The sequence below is a fragment of the Corythoichthys intestinalis genome, chromosome 7 (assembly GCF_030265065.1).
Source record: "Corythoichthys intestinalis isolate RoL2023-P3 chromosome 7, ASM3026506v1, whole genome shotgun sequence".
In the NCBI taxonomy this organism is placed as follows: Eukaryota; Metazoa; Chordata; class Actinopteri; order Syngnathiformes; family Syngnathidae; genus Corythoichthys; species Corythoichthys intestinalis.
Genome location: NC_080401.1, coordinates 45,028,294 through 45,046,041, shown reverse-complemented (window position 1 = coordinate 45,046,041; position 17,748 = coordinate 45,028,294). Strand labels below are relative to the sequence as shown.

The 17,748-nt window shown below is 39.9% G+C and overlaps 1 protein-coding gene across 2 annotated transcripts in view; it reads left to right on the top strand.

The window, feature by feature from the left end:
* ncanb (neurocan b) overlaps nucleotides 1–17,748 on the top strand; it is a 401,378-nt gene that overhangs the window by 279,245 nt on the left and 104,385 nt on the right. The window lies entirely within an intron of this gene.

Sequence of the window (17,748 nt, the reverse complement as noted above, 5' to 3'; positions counted from 1 at the left end):
GAACTTGTGTTTCTACCAAAAAGTTCTATTTTGGTTTCATCTGACCGTAACACATTCTCCCAGTCCTCTTCTGGATCATCCAAATGCTCTCTAGCGAACCGCAGACGGGCCTGGACGTGTACTGGCTTCAGCAGGGGTACACATCTGGCAGCGCAGGATTTGAGTCCCTGGCTGCGCATTGTGTTACTGATAGTAGCCTTTGTTACTGTGGTCCCAGCTCTCTGTAGGTCATTCACTAGCCCCCCACCCCGTGTGGTTCTGGGATTTTTGATCACTGTTCTTATTTTGACACCACAGGGTGAGATCTTGCATGGAGCCCCAGATCGAGGGAGATTATCAGTGGACTTGGACTATGTGGACTATGTCTTTCATGTTCTAATAATTGCTCTCACAGTTGATTTCTTTACACCAAGCGTTTTACTTACTGCAGATTCAGTCTTCCCAGCCTGGTGCAGGTCTACAGTTTTGTCTCTGGTGTCCTTCAGCAGCTTTTTGGTCTTGGCCATAGTGGAGTTTGGAGTGTGACTGACTGAGGTTGTGGACAGGTGTCTTTTATACTGATGATGAGTTAAAACAGGTGCCATTAATACAGGTAACGAGTGGAGCCTTGTTAGACCTTGTTAGACCTCGTTAGAAGAAGTTAGACCTCTTTGACAGCCAGAAATATTTCTTGTTTGTAGGTGACCAAATACTTATTTTCCACTCTAATTTGGAAATAAATGCTTCATAAATCAAATAATGTGATTTTGTTTTTTGTTTTTCCACATTGTTTCTCATGGTTGAGGTTTACCCATGTTGACAATTACAGGCCTCTCTAATCTTTTCAAGTAGGAGAACTTGCACAATTTGTGGTTGACTAAATACTTATTTCCCCCACTGTATGTGTTTTATTTTATTTGGGATTTTGTAGCGACAAAAGCAAGCATTCGAATACCTCCGCAGTCACGCAGTGTTTGGTGTTGCAGCAGATGGCACTAGATGCAACACGGTCAGCTACAATTCTGCCAGGGGCCCGCTGAATTTGGAGTGTTATTCACGAGGGGTAGCATCGAATATCTTATATACTCATCAGTTGTCTATGTGTACTATGTAATGCGGGTTTTGTGTAATGATTGATGCATACAGCACAGTCATGTCGCACTGGCCCAAGATAGGTGTGTTACGGTCTGCTACATATCCGCCAAGGGCCTGTTGAATATCTTACCTTTCTCGGGAAGAAGCAGTTAGATACACGTAAAACGTGGTCCTACGAGACAAAGTTAACGTTGGCTCCATGCAATGTGTGATCTTCCTCGAGCAAGTGCCGGCATGGGTATGTGCTCACAAATCCTTGCTGGCATGAGTTTTATACACAGAAGAAATGCGAGAGAAAGGACTAAGTACACAGACCTAGTTTATGACAGACAATTGGCATTTGAGCAGGGCTAGACGTTCAATCCATTTTGAATGGGAGACAAAATGGATTTGACGTCTAGGAGTGCTCAGTCAACAGACACGCCTGTAGTATCTAAGACCTGACAGGCAAATCTTATTTTCTCCCATTTAAAATATATATTACATATACGTAGCAATGATTATTTTTAGGCAGTAGTAGCATCATAATTTAAGCACTGTTCAGTCGTTTCACTCATCTTTGAACAGGTTGCATCTAATAGAACAAGGCAAATGTAGTTCTTTCACACAATCAATCACATTACAAAGCACCAACACGGAACTTTCCCGAGACTCCATTTCCCATAACGCAATGCATTAACAGAGCTGCTCATTGATTCGCTGTGAGATCGAACTCAGCAGCTACTCTACATCCACTCGCTAATCGACAAATGTCAGCAGATCTAGCAACAAATAAACCACGAAAAGGCTGCTGAACGATCACCGCGAAATAAACAACCGAAACAGCAATGCAGTAGCTGGAAATGCAAGTGCATAAACTCAGCGGTGGTGTGTGTCTCTTGTGGGAAGCGTGAATGAGAGCAACCATGACCCAGCTTCAGTTTATGTGCAAACCACACCCCTTTCCCGATTAACCAGGGATTAACCATTTCAGACTACATTACAGGTAAGCAGTGATTAATTTGTAAATCATAAAGTGCCGCAACGCAAAGTACATATGACAGCACAGGGATGACGAGACTAGGCATGTGCCGGTTACCGGTTTCAAGGTTTACCGTGGTATGAAAACGTCACGGTTTCAAAACCACAAAAATTTTCCGTTATACCGTAGTACGGTATTCGCCGTTTTACATGTCTCAGAAATGCAGCCAGAAGTGTCTTGGAGCGGCAGCGCCCACTGCTCCCTCTCTAGTTGTTGATGTGTGTGTGTCAGTGACACTATTTTGCTAAACACCAAAAAAGAAACACTCCAAACAAAAGGCGTACTTTTCTTGAATTTATAGAGGTCTCAAACAGGGCCGGCCCAGGCCATTTGGGGGCCCTAAGCAAAATAATGCCAAGGGACCCATATTTTTCGTCACAGTGTACTGTGAAACCCATACATGCAATCCAACCCATACGTCCATATTTTGTATATTAATCAGATTTTTTGTTTCTCTGCTCCAGAAGGATAAATTCTCTTCGACATATTTGTGCATCTATTTTCCAAGCAAGTTTGAGCACCAATCATTGCAAAGCAGGTTCAACGTCACTCCCCGGGTTGCCAGATTGTAATGACAAGAAAATGGATGTTTGCACCGATAAACAGCAATGCGCGACACATTATTCACGATGCTCTATTAACAACGTATAAAATGAGGTTGCGAGATTGGGGCCCTAAGCAGCTGCATAGTTTGCATATAGGCTGGGCCGGCCTTGGTCTCAAATCATGGTAACTGAAATATACAAAATGAACACTTTTAAAACGTTGTACAATAGTATTTTACACGTGTGCGTAGCTTCATTAGCACAAACACAACAGAATGTGAGGAAGTCATCCATGAAAACCATGAAAAAGTTAGCCAAAAACAAAACACACATTTTCCTTTCAAATTCAAAATACAAATTAGCTAAAAACTTACAAAAACGAATGTTAGCCTAGTCTTAGCTAGGAGAGAAACTTCGTCGAGGTTATAAATCTCACGGCAACTGAGAAACAAGCTTGAATGAAGGAAAAGGGATGACATCAAAGATCGCTAATTGCGACAGATGATCTTGCCCTAAGCACAAATGTACATTTGCTGGACAAGGAGAGGTCTCACTCCCAGTGTTTTTAGATGAAACCTTTACACAACAACATTCACATTTTAACTAACTTATCCATTTTTAACTTATTAACTTATTAATTCTGCGTCTTTTTAATACAAAGGCATGACATGTGGACTAGAGTTGACACAGTGGCTGAAAATGGCGAAACTTCACTTGAGCTTTTGCCCCCTCAAAAAAAACAAAAAACAACAAAAAAAAAAAGTACAGTCAATATATTCCAATTTTATTTACAATTGTTTTTACTTTTTTATAGCAATTAATTTATTTCTTGCTCCAATCTTGAGCAACCTGAGCTGTGGCTGTGGGTAGTCTATAAGTTCTATTTATTTTAATTTTATTTAAAATATTTTTTGTTTATTTTTTTTTAACATAATATTCATAATCTAATTTGCAAATATTTTCTGAAAAATAAAAAAATCCCGGAATTTTTTGTTTGTTTGTTTGTTTGTTTTTAACCCATACCTCTCAAAATAACACATTTTGGAGCTATAATTGCAATACAGTGATACCGTAAAACCGCTGTATTTTTGCTCACGGTTATCGTAATGTCAAAATCTCATACCGGCACATGCCTAGACGAGACGGGCACAGGTCCCGGAACATACGCAGAGAATGGTGCTGAAAACAACACGCAAATGCCCACTTGCCATGCTGTGGGACTTACAAGCCTCAATTTCAGATAATATCCATGGTATAAATGTTATGACAATAATTTACAATTATTTAGGCTATACTCTGCACAGCACGGGCAATTGCCCATATAACCACAGGTGGGACTTACAGTAACGTACAGTCTAACTTAAGTCTAACATAAGAAAAAAAAAAAAAAAAAGATTACAATAAATAACACAAACCCATGTTTTTACGAGCTTCATCCCCCGTCTTTTCTGGCACCAAACTTCCCACCGCCTTACAAATTGTGCAGCCCAAACCCAAATTCCCCATAAGGGTACTGGCCTGTTGCTCGGGCTGTTGGTGGTCCACCTGGCTGACTGCTGGACCCCACTCCGGGTGGCGCTGAACCTGACCAGCTGCTGCCATGGTAGCAGCCTCCTGCCCCTGCTTGGCTGGCTGTCAGTGAACCTGGCTAGCTGCTGCGGCACTAGGCTCCTGCTGCACCCGTTAGCATGATCGCTGCAGCTGCCCTCATCGCTGGTTATTGCTTTACTGACTCGTTTTGAACCATCTTCCTTCTTTTTGAAAAAAAGACAGTAAATGCAACTGTCTTTTTTGCATGTTGAAATACCATTTGATGAAGGCTGCTTGCTCCCTAGATGCCACAATTTTAATTTTTTTTTTTTTTTTTTTTTTTTTTTTAATGTCGCAAGTGATTTGTTGGTCCAGCTTTTCAGTGCATCAACAAATCTCCGACTCTTTCAAATGACTTTCAATATTTATAAACAACTTGCAATTCTTGGGATTTGTTCTGTAAATGAATTTATACGTATTATTATTTCATACTGTAATGTCCGTAACTACGCACGGTCCCTTTAAGAGATGTTGGGACTGGAGAGCTGTGAGGTAGTATGAAGCGAGAGGGAGACGGGCGAGAAGCAAAAGTTAGCGGTTGAATGTGGTGGCAGTCCGCTGTTATTTTGTTTGTTTTCTTATTCTTGCCACAACAAAGTGGAGAAAGCCATAAACGACTCCTCTCATTCTTCCCCACATTCGGGGCTATTACAATACATTTTTTTAAAACGTTTTTATATTATTATAATTTTCTATACATGAGAGATGCCAGATCTGCCCAAATAAGTCCCGGAACACAAAAATCAAGAGGTACCGGATCTTGTTCCGGCAGATCAGGCACAAATTAACCCCTGCAGGTAAGGCCCAATTTGAACGCCTGATAGCCTAGCCAACATTTTTGTCCATTCAAATTTGGAAGGCATCTAAACAGCAGTCTTTTCTTTTGATCTTTCATATAACTTATTAATTTTGACTTTGATTGCACAGTAGCTCTAAGTAATTGAAAGAAACTAAAATTTCGGGAATCGCAGAAAAAAGCCTAAAAATTGGTGAGTTTATCATTGAATATTCGATAGATTAAAAAGTAGCGCTGCTTTACTGTATGTTAAAAATTGTTGTACATAAAGCAGTACACTGATGACAAGATGGCTTTCCTCGACGGAGGTAGCTGAATAAGCATCCTATCTGGCGTCCTGCACATGTCTTCCATTTGCTTCTGCGCTCGACAGGAAGCAAACTGATTTGATTTCCTCCCCTCTCCGCTCTCTCTGGCTACTTTTTCAATCATGACGATTAAGATCTGAGTTCCCCCCCCCCCACCCCTTGCTGCTCCATCATTTCACCACCTCCTTCCCATTTTTTTTTCTGGCCTCCTTCATGATTCTCCCATTTGTCCTTTCACTCTAATTGTCCCGCGTCTGTCATCCGTGCTCTTCTCTTATCCGCTTGCGTTGTGCGTGTTGCTCTTTACTTTCTGCGTATCGACTCCCTTCAGCACTTCTCTTCAACACATCTCATTTCCTGACACAGCCCTCTTAACCTACAAGCACACAAACACTTATCTATTCACACTCCTAGACGGACACACCGATATTGAAATACACACAAGCAAATGTGATGGACTAACTGCTCATTTAAATGTTCAATTTTGGGGAAAAAAAGAAAAATAACGGCTGCTCTGCCAAACAATTTTTAGTCAAAATGCCACGTTTTTGCCTCTTGCTTTAAACATTGACAAACTTCATCATTCAGGGGCTGTTCACACGGCAACGGCAAAGGGGGTGAAAACATTAAGCGGAGTTTAAGGGGGTGTCAGGGCCAGGCCTCCCTGGTGGCTGAAAAGTGTCATTGCATGTAATTGACTTTCCTGTATATATAAAAGTCATAAAGCAATAAAACAAACAACAAAAATGAATGAAATGAACAAAAAAAGATATTTTCATAATGGGTCAAAATAATTTTTCATACAGGTCATGTGACTAGCACCTTAGACGGTCATTTGCTTTGCATATTATTTAAAAAAAAAAAAAAAGTAAATAGGTGAGGGCAATTTTATTTTTCAAATGATTTTTTTCTTTGTTTGATTTTTTTTTTTTTTTTTTTTTTGATTGAAGCAACTTTTTGGGGGATTGAATGATTTGGACAAAAATGTCCAACCCATAATATGGCCCAAACACAAAAAGGATTGCTAAAAATCAAAACTTTTTTAATGAAAAATTAAGTGTTCAAATGCAAATATTTGTGTCTCAAATATTTTTTCGCATTCAAAAACTTTTTTTTTCTATGATTGAAATTTCTCTTATTTGGATTGAAGTGATTTTTCTTTTGAAAATATGTACTTTTTGTTTGAAGCAACATATTTTTTGATTGAATAATAAAGGCGCAAATGTCCTAGCCAAAATGTGACCCAAACGCAAAACATTACTTCAATCAAAAAGGTTGTTTCAATCAAAGATTTTTTACTTCAATCAAAAAAAAAAAAAAAAAAAAAAAATTATAGAAAAATAGCTTTCAAATGCATTTTTTTGAGTTTCAAATTCATTTTTTCATTCATGTTTTTCTTACTGAAGTGACTTTTTTTTGATTGAAAATATATTCATTGAAGCATTTTTTTTTTCCAATTCAAGCAACTTTTTTTTTTTTTTTGTGAGCAAATAATGAAGATACTAATCTACCTCCATATGTCTCCGCGCAGGGGATACAATTATTGACTGGGGTAACTACATTGGCCCGACACCGGCGGGCGTACAATATTCAATGGATAACGATCTTGGCGAAAAGTATAGCTGTCCTAGGCAGCCTGATTTAGAATTCCCCTCAAGAATGATGGGAAACACAACGCTCATTTTCAACTTATTATTATTAATATTCTTGTAAGTTAATTTTATTGCTGACACTGCGTTTTGGGGTCATCAACATGTTGTGCTCCCCCCTGCCCCAAAAGTCAAACTCCGCCTATGGTGAAAACACAAAATCTTTTTCAGAGAGCCCTGTTGTTTGCACGGCAACGGCGTTTTGGAGGGCTGAAAACGCAAAAATTTGAAAGGACTTCTAGAGTGGAAATCATGAAAACACTCCTCCCGTTGTCGCCGTCGAAACAGTTGACAACGCAAAAGTGAGTTTTGGGTGAAACCTGACTTCCGTACTCCAGAACAGTAGGTGGCGATAATGCTCCAATATATATGTCAATGAAGGGGGTGAAGATACTGATGACGTCAGTGCACGCTGACAGTGCATGAAATCATGTCTTCAAGAGGCCGTTTACATGGTGACTCTCCGAGAAGACGAAAAATTTCATGTTTGCATTTATATGGTTCCGTCTCCATTCGAACAATGTCGCAATCCCTCATGAAAACGATGTAGTATTTATGCCAGGCCCTAAGGGGCAGTGCAGTTTTACAATGCGACAGCGAATGATGCACTTTGACCTCCTCAGCCCGGAAGACAACATGCCCGGATTGCCCGCCCACTCCAAGCAATGGCATTTTCTTTTGTTCAAAAAGGCACAAAAATGGAACCATTCAAAATATTTACGTAAAAAATACTATAAAAACAGTAAATTAAAGCAGACGTTCCGCCATATTTGCTGTTTTTAATGATAAATAGCACCGCTGCGCACGCCCAATGTGATGTGTACGAGTGCTGCCGTTATCAGCGCGGTCCCGCGCCACGGGAGCTTTTGATATACATGCGGAGCAAGCCCTCCTCAATCCCCCGCAATCGAATTCTTCCACTTTGGAGGCAGGATTCCAAGGTTCGTGTCTTTGCCTTCCGACTTCGCCGACACCATACGAATGCGAGGCCACTCCGCAACACAGTCATTGCGTCTTTGTGTCGCAGAGTCTCCATGCAAACTGCCCTCAAGTAACAACCTTGTACACGGTGTTCAACACTATTCAAGAATCTAGTCAACTACAGGTAGTCCCCAGGTTATGAACAAGTTCCGTTCCTACGCTGGCGACATAACCCGAATTTCTGCGTAAATGATGTTTAGCTATTGCCTGGCTCTGCCAGACTATTCTCCCTGTATTTTTCAAACACTGAGAGAAATAGTCTGGGAACCATCCCATTAACGGCCTTTCGAGCAGCTCCAAAATCAATCGACAAATCAGATTCGTTTATTTGCGTGACGTGTTCTTCACGAGCAACGTCACTCTTGCGCGTCGAAAGTTGTCTCTTCAGCAACACAGATAGTGAACGGTAGAGCCGAGAATATGTTCCAATCCATGGTAAAATCAGTTTTAAATTACCTAAAACACATCGACACGAGTCATTGACAACAGTCTGTCTCGCGCTAGCCATGTCGAATAAACTCCGCTCTCTTCGTATGTTTACTTCCGCGCGCAAGTCCCTTGTCCTGCCCTCGCCATTTTACTAACGTCACGTCCAGTGTTGTTAATTTTACTTTAAAAAAGTAATTAATTACAGTTACACATTACTTCTCCCAAAAAGTAATTGCGTTAGTAACTCAGTTACCTGAATGTAAGAGTAATTAGTTACTTGGCAAAGTAACTAGTGATATATATATATATTTTTTTTTTCTCAAAAAAAAAAAAAAAAAAAAAAAAAAACACAGGTCACACAATGTGAAGCTTAAAGGGTTTGGGGGACAATTGGCCCTAACCCAATTCTTTACCCTCCGCTTAACTAGACACAAGGGTATTGCGATAACTAGCTAGTAACCTTTGCTATGTGTGGAAGTCATTTAAAATTGTGAATCAATTGTTAAAGTTGTTAAAATTTCTCCCGTTATTGCATTAGTTCCCTTCTGTCTACTTTAAACATGTGTAAGTTTTAAAACTGTTTCATCATTTAAAGATAGATTTAATTTAAGATTTTGCCGATTTAGGAGCATTTTAGATTTAAAAAAATTACTTAGGTTCGCTAGGAAGGATCTCTGCATCAGGGCCTTCCTGAGAGGTTTACTGTTTTAAGATGGCGGCTGTTTACAAACGCATGTAGTCCTTAAAACATGTTGGCAATGCAGCAGTGTCTATCATTTGCATCTAGTTCTATAATATGATATCTACCGTGTCATGTGGGCGTAGTTTGTCGGCTATGGCTGCAGTCAGGTATTATTGGAGCCACCTAGCATCGCGGTTGCAACGGCGTCTTCCCCACTCCTGCTCAGCTCTCGTCCCCGTGAGTCCGTTTCTCTCAGACTTTTTTTTTATTCAACCAACTTAGTAACGCATAGTAACGCACGCCTTTCCCGCCTCAGTAACGGTAACGGCGTTGCCAAGATGAGAAAAGTAATTAATTAGATTACTCATTACTGAAAAAAATAACGCCGTTAGTAACGCCGTTATATTGTAACGCCGTTATTAACAACACTGGTCACGTCTGCCCGTCGCTGATTGGTCCACTCCACTGTCTGTTTGCTGTGGCTTGCTCCGCCCTGGAAATTGTATCCGCGTGAATGGTGGCCAGACTCAATAGCTGGAACAGCGGTGAGTCTGGTGTACCAGGCAAGTTTACAGTGCCTTGCAAAAGTATTCGGCCCCCTTGAATCTTGCAACCTTTCGCGACATTTCAGGCTTCAAACATAAAGATATGAAATTTAATTTTTTTGTCAAGAATCAACAAGTGGGACACAATCGTGAAGTGGAACAACATTTATTGGATAATTTAAAGTTTTTTAACAAATAAAAAACTGAAAAGTGGGGCGTGCAATATTATTCGGCCCCTTTACTTTCAGTGCACCAAACTCACTCCAGAAGTTCAGTGAGGATCTCTGAATGATCCAATGTTGTCCTAAATGACCGATGATGATAAATAGAATCCACCTGTGTGTAATCAAGTCTCCGTATAAATGCACCTGCTCTATGATAGTCTCAGGGTTCTGTTTAAAGTGCAGAGAGCATTATGAAAACCAAGGAACACACCAGGCAGGTCCGAGATACTGTTGTGGAGAAGTTTAAAGCCGGATTTGGATACAAAAAGATTTCCCAAGCTTTAAACATCTCAAGGAGCACTGTGCAAGCCATCATATTGAAATGGAAGGAGCATCAGACCACTGCAAATCTACCAAGACCCGGCCGTCCTTCCAAACTTTCTTCTCAAACAAGGAGAAAACTGATCAGAGATGCAGCCAAGAGGCCCATGATCACCCTGGATGAACTGCAGAGATCTACAGCTGAGGTGGGAGAGTCTGTCCATAGGACAACAATCAGTCATACACTGTACAAATCTGGCCTTTATGGAAGAGTGGCAAGAAGAAAGCCATTTCTCAAAGATATCCATAAAAAAGTCTCGTTTAAAGTTTGCCACAAGCCACCTGGGAGACACACCAAACATGTGGAAGAAGGTGCTGTGGTCAGATGAAACCAAAATTGAACTTTTTGGCCACAATGCAAAACGATATGTTTGGCGTAAAAGCAACACAGCTCATCACCCTGAACACACCATCCCCACTGTTAAACATGGTGGTGGCAGCATCATGGTTTGGGCCTGCTTTTTTTCAGCAGGGACAGGGAAGATGGTTAAAATTGACGGGAAGATGGATGCAGCCAAATACAGGAACATTCTGGAAGAAAACATGTTGGTATCTGCACAAGACCTGAGACTGGGACGGAGATTTATCTTCCAACAGGACAATGATCCAAAACATAAAGCCAAATCTACAATGGAGTGGTTCAAAAATAAACGTATCCAGGTGTTAGAATGGCCAAGTCAAAGTCCAGACCTGAATCCAATCGAGAATCTGTGGAAAGAGCTGAAGACTGCTGTTCACAAACACTCTCCATCCAACCTCACTGAGCTCGAGCTGTTTTGCAAGGAAGAATGGGCAAGAATGTCAGTCTCTCGATGTGCAAAACTGATAGAAACATACCCCAAGCGACATGCAGCTGTAATTGGAGCAAAAGGTGGCGCTACAAAGTATTAAAGCAAGGGCGCCGAATAATATTGCACGCCCCACTTTTCAGTTTTTTATTTGTTAAAAAAGTTTAAATTATCCAATAAATTTTGTTCCACTTCACGATTGTGTCCCACTTGTTGTTGATTCTTGACAAAAAATTAAAATTTTATATCTTTATGTTTGAAGCCTGAAATGTGGCGAAAGGTTGCAAGGTTCAAGGGGGCCGAATACTTTTGCAAGGCACTGTAGCTAAATTCTTGCTAGACAGCGAGCTAAGCTCCGAAATGACGATGTCAGACGTCCGTGTAGTTTGCTGACTTTATTCAGCCGTTAATTACATCAACACTTGCAGAAGGAAAGTAAAATAAAAATGAAATCAGTTTCATCTTCAATAACAGAAATTCAAATTTGCGTTTATGACTAGCTGCAATACAATCCACACACACGATTAGCATGTATCAGTTAGCGTCCGCACATCATTAAAAACAACCAGGTAAACTCGCTCCAAGTATTTGACCACAACTGAAAACGAACACTAAACAGTACAAAAGGTGTTACTGTATATACAGGTGTTGCCTCTGTGGATGCTTCACAAGCAACAAACGTGCGCACAGGCTTGCAGCTGTACAGTAATCATTCCCCTCTCTCACTCGGCTGCGCGACTACATCGTCGAAGCGCCAGTAAATTATGTATCAACATACATTTCTTATATCACTCAATTTTATTTACATATTAAATTTTATTAATACATACATATGGCGGAAAACACTCAGGTGACTTGAAGTTCCGCTCTGAGACCCCCAATTTGGCCAAATTTCCAAATTGTCCGATATGCATGCGTGATACATCATTGGAAAGCTTAAAATCTCAATTTGCTGGGGGAAGAAAATTTTTGAACAGGAGGGCATTTTAACAAAAAAAAAAAAAAAAATTAGACAGCAAAACCCTAACTGGAGGCGAGAGCACGCGAGAGCAGAATTAAAGACGCCATGATTTTAACGAGATATTATCGCGTACTTACCTTGTTTCGATCCCAAAACTCCATGTAGCATCATGTATCACCGACTGTCAAGACACAGCTGTGAATGGCCGCAGCCAAATTTTTTTGACATTTTATGGGTGAAACATAATGATATAACAAGAGTCGCGATGCAGAAATCACAGACAACAAGGAGTGGTTGAGATTTTCTTTTACATATATTTACCCTTTGAAACGTTATTTTTCAATTTTTCTTTGTTTGGATCGAATATTTATCAGCTAACATATTGGGGAAAATGTGAAAAAAACAAAATATAACTAAGCGATAGTTATGAGCAGTGTTGTTAATAACGGCGTTACAATATAACGGCGTTACTAACGGCGTTATTTTTTTCAGTCGTGGGTAATCTAATTAATTGCTTTTCTCATCTTGGCAACGCCGTTACCGATACTGAGGACGGAAAGGCATGCGTTACTATATTGGTCGAAAAGTCTGAGGGAGACGGACTCACCGAGAAGACAGAGCAGAGCAGGAGTGGGGAGGAGGCAAGAAAGTTGTGACGCCGAGCAAACGCGATGCTAGGTAGCTCCACTAATACATGTTGTAGCAGATAGCCTACAAACTACGCCCGCATGTTATGGTAGATATGGTAGACATGGTAGATATCACATGTACTGTATATAGATATAACTAGATGCAAAATGACAGACATGGCACTAAATGCGTTAGTAGACAGCCGCCATCTTAAAGCAGTAGACTTTTTAGGACGGCTCTGTTGTAGAGAACCTTCCTAGCGAACCTAAGTAACTTTTTATCTAAAATACTCCTAAATCGGCAAAATCTTGACTTGAAGCTATCTTTAAATGATGAAACAGTTTTAAAACTTTCATATGTCGAAAGTAGAGAGAAGGGAACTAATGCAATAATGGGAAAATTTTTAACAACTTTTAACAGTAAAGGGTAAATTAGGGTAAAGAATTGAGCTCGGGCCAATTGTACCAAAAACCTTCACGAAAAACTTCACATAGTGTGGCCAATGTTTTGTTTTGTTTTTTTGTTTTTTTTTGAGGGAAAAAAAAAAAAGTAATTATCACCAATTACTTTGCCAAGTAACTAATTACTCTTACATTCAGGTAATTGAGTTACTAACGCAATTACTTTTTGGGAGAAGTAATTTGTAACTATAATTAATGACTTTTTCAGTAAGATTAACAACACTGGTTATGAGGTAGAAATTCGTGACTTTTTTACAGACGCCAAATTTTTCGTTATGACGTAATTTGTTTAGAAGTTTAAAATATGCGAGTGAATAATTTTTTATAGTTGTTTTCTCTTTTTAAACTAAATATTAGACATCAATTAATGATTCTAAGCTAAAAATGACACATTTTGAATAATAAAATTGCTTACCTTCTTTTTATGGCTAGGTTGAAACAAAAGCGGTTGCACGACGTCTGTAAATGGGGGTTTTCAGGGTAAAACGGCCAAATTAAAAATAGTTTGGGGGCTTAATGCGCCATGAATCGGCTATGGCAGCATATAGACATATTGTTCTATCGAACACAACAGTTGTTTTGGCTTAAAATACAGCAGTTTCTTTAGAAGACGAGTGCAAGAGCCGAAACTGCTTTTTCAGTCTTGTCTGTGTTTTCCGCCATATACAAAGAATATATATTTATATCAAAATATATATGGTGGAAAACACTGAGGTGACTTGAAGTTACTCTCTGGAACCCCCAATTTGACCAAATTTCAAAATTGTCCTATATGCATGCGTGATACATCATTGGAAAGCTTAAAATCTCTATTTTCTGGGCGAACAAAAATTTTGAACAGGAGGGCATTTAAAAAAATTAATAATTTAAACAGCAAAACCCTAACTGGAGGCGAGAGCACGCGAGAGCAGAATTAAAGACACCATGAGTTTAACGAGATATTATCGCGTACACGCCTCGTTTCGATCCAAAAACTCCTTGTAGCATGTATCATCGAGTGTCGAGACACGGATGTGAATGACCGCAGCCGGATTTTAGGGGGATTTTTTGGGTGAAACATGGTAATATAACAAGGGGCAGAAATCGCAGACATCAAGGAGTGGTCGAGATGTTCTTTTTCCATATATTTACCCTTTTTTTTTCAATTTTTCTTTCTTTGGACCGATTATTTATCATCTAACATATTGGGGGAAATGCGACAGCAACAAAAAAAAAAAAACAATTAATCGATAGTTATGAAGTAGATATCCGTGACTTTTTTACAGACGCCATTTTTTTCATTGTGACGTCATTTGTTTAAAAGTTCAAAATTTGCGAGTGAATCATTTTTTAAAGTCTTTTTTTTTTTTTTTTTTTAAACAAAATATTAGACATCAATTAATGCTTTTCAGATAAAAACAACAGACATTTTGATTAATAAATAAATTACCTTTTTATGGCTGGGTTGAAACAAAAGTGGTTGCGTGACGTCTGTAAACTGGGGTTTCCAGGGTAAAAGGGACTACTTAAAAATAGTTCGGGGGTTTAATGCGCCACAAATCTGCTATGGCAGTATATAGACATATTTTTCTATAGAACACAACAGTTCTTTTGGCTTAAAATACATATACAGTAATTTTCGGACTATAAGCCGCTACTTTTTTCCTTCATTTTGAATCCTGCGGCTTATCGTCCAGTGCGGCCTATTTATTGATTTAATTGGGTTGAAATGAACAGGTGATACTTTATTTGACAGCGGCGTCATGAGATCGTCATAATTATGACATGACACTATCATGGGCATTACTGAATGCTTGTGAGAGGTGTCATTAAGTGTCATCCGGCAAATTATGTCACTAATTCCATTTACGTCCAGCTCGGATCTTTTACATCCATTCAAAAATGAGATCATTTGCCGGATGACACTAAATGAAATTAATGCTCATGACAGTGTCATGTCATAATTATAATTGTCTAATAACAGTCTTATATCACTGTCAAATAAAGTGTTACCAAATACCATAACTATCAATTAATGAAACTAGAACAGTAACTGAAGAAATAATTACTGTAATTTTTGCACTATAAGCCGCTTTTTTTCCTCATTTTGAATCCTGTGGCTTACAGTCCCGTGCGGCTTTTTGTTGATTTATTTACGTTAATAGGTAACGCTTTATTACACAGTGGTGTCATAAGACTGTCATAAAACCATCAAAATTATGACATGACACTATCATGGGCATTACTAAATGCTTATGACAGATGTCATTAAGTGTCATCTGGCAAATTATGTTACTAACTCCATTTATGTCCAGCTCGGATCTTTTAAATCCATTCAAAAGTGAGACAATTTGCCGCATGACACTAAAAGACATCTGTTATAAACAGTCATTGATACTCATGACAGTGTTGTGTCATAATTATAATTGTCTAAACCAGGGGTTTTCAACCCAGTCCTCAAGGCACACTGTGGGTCCTGGTTTTTGTTCCAGCCGATCCAGCAGAGACAGTTGAACCAATGAGGCTTCTGCTAAAACAAGCCACACCTGACTGCAATCAACTGATTGCACTTGTAAAACACCAGATTGGGGAAAAAGTGTTGTCATCTTGTTTGGTAAGAATGAAATCCTGCACCCACAGTGTGCCTTAGTGGAATAGGTTGGGAACCCCTGGTCTAAACAGTCTTATTGCGCCAATGTCAAATAAGGTGTTACCAAATACCATAACTAGCAATTAATGAAACAACTGGAACAGTAACTGAAGAAATAATTAGCACTGAACATGAATTTGGATTGTTATTTACATCTGTAGCGCTGCAATGCATGCTAGGAGGCATGTTGGACAACAACAGTGTTGACAGCAGGTGGCAGCAGAGGTTGACTGTCTCCCCAAAGGGAGCAGTGTTGGCCAAATGAAGCTTCTTGAAGCAATGAAGCTTTGTAGCCAATTGGTTCAAAGCTTCATGGTGGTTCATTTGGTCTTATGACAGTCGTATGATGCCGCTGTCAAATGTTACCGGTTAATATCTTTTGGTGTAAATATCCCATAATACAGTGAGGATTAGCCTGGTACACCAGACTCAACGCTGTTCCAGCTATTGAGTCTGGCCACCATTCCCACGGAAACAATTTCCAGGGCGGAGCAAGCCACAGCAAACAGACAGCGGAGTGGACCAATCAGCGACGGGCAGACGTGACGTTAGTAAAATGGCGACGGCAGTACGAGGGACTTGCGCACGGAAGTAAACCAACGAAGAGAGCGGAGTTTATTCGACATGGCTAGCACGAGACAGACTGTTGTCAATGACTCGTGTCAATGTGTTTTTGGTCATTTAAAACTGATTTTACCGTGGATTGGAACATATTCTCGGCTCTGCCGTTCACCATCTGTGTTGTTGAAGAGACGACTTTCGACGCGCAAGAGTGACGTTGCTCGTGAAGAACACGTCACACAAATAAACTAATCTGATTTGTCGATTGATTTTGTATCTGCTCGAAAAGGCCGTTAATGGGATGGTTCCCAGACTATTTCTCTCAGTGTTTGAAAAATACAGGGAGAATAGTCTGGCAGAGCCAGGCTAAGTGAGGATAGCCGCGGCTTATAGTGCAGTGCGGCTTATCTATGAACAAATGTAGTTTTGGTGTCAAATTTGGTGGGTAGCGGCTTATAGTCAGGTGCGTCTTACAGTGTGAAAATTACAGTATATGGCGGAAAAAACAGACAAGGCTGAAAAAGTCGTTTCTGCTCTTGCACCCCTCTTTAAAATAAACTGCCGTATTTAAATAATCCATCCAGAAAGAAAGAAAATCTCGACCACTCCTTGTTGTTCTGCATCGCGGCCCTTGTTATATTACCGTGTTGCCCCCTTAAAATCCCCACAAAGTTCAGCTGTGACCATTCACCGCTGTGTCTTGACACTTGGTGATACATGCAACAGAGTTTTTGGATCGAAACAAGGTAAGTACGCGGTAATATCCCATTAAAATCATGGTGTTTTTAATTATGCTCTCTCATGCTCTCACGTCGAGTTACCGGAACGCCACAAAAAGACATACATTGCAGTCAAACGCTAGCGCGAGAATTATGGACACAGCAGGCTAACTGGGTAGCATTCTGTCCATTATTTTTTCGACCCTTGTTGACGTTTGGACTGCTTATTATGGGATGATATTGATGTATCAGATAAATTAAATGCTTAAATCATAAAGCCTAGGTCCTCGGTAGGGATGGAAATCGAAATCCGATTCCAATTCAGAACCAGTTCCGAGTGTTTCGAGGCCTCGAAATCACAATGAAAAAGCCTTAACGATCCCTTTAACGATCACTAAAGACGCATATTGCGTCGTGACGTGTCTTGTTGTCCAGACTCATCAAACTAGCATGGCGCCAAGAACCACTCGGTCCAAAGTTTGGCTACACTTCACCAGGAAAAATGGGTGAAAATGAAAGGCTACGATAGTTTAGCACGAGCATTGCCGCCGTAAACATAACAATGACGTAGGTTTGAACGCTCGAAAGTGTGTCTTCACTTCATGAGGAAAAATTACAACAAAGCGACTTGCAGTCATTGCGAGATGGAAATAACTGCATCGGGAGGGAATAGACTGCACTGTCCTCACCGAGACGCTAAGGCTCAGTCCTGGCTATACAGCTAGCTAAACTCCCAAATGACGATGCAGAAGACGTTGGTATAATTTGCTGACTTTATTCAACCATCATTTGAAACTAAAAATAGAAATGAAACAAATGAATTTCGTCCCCAAT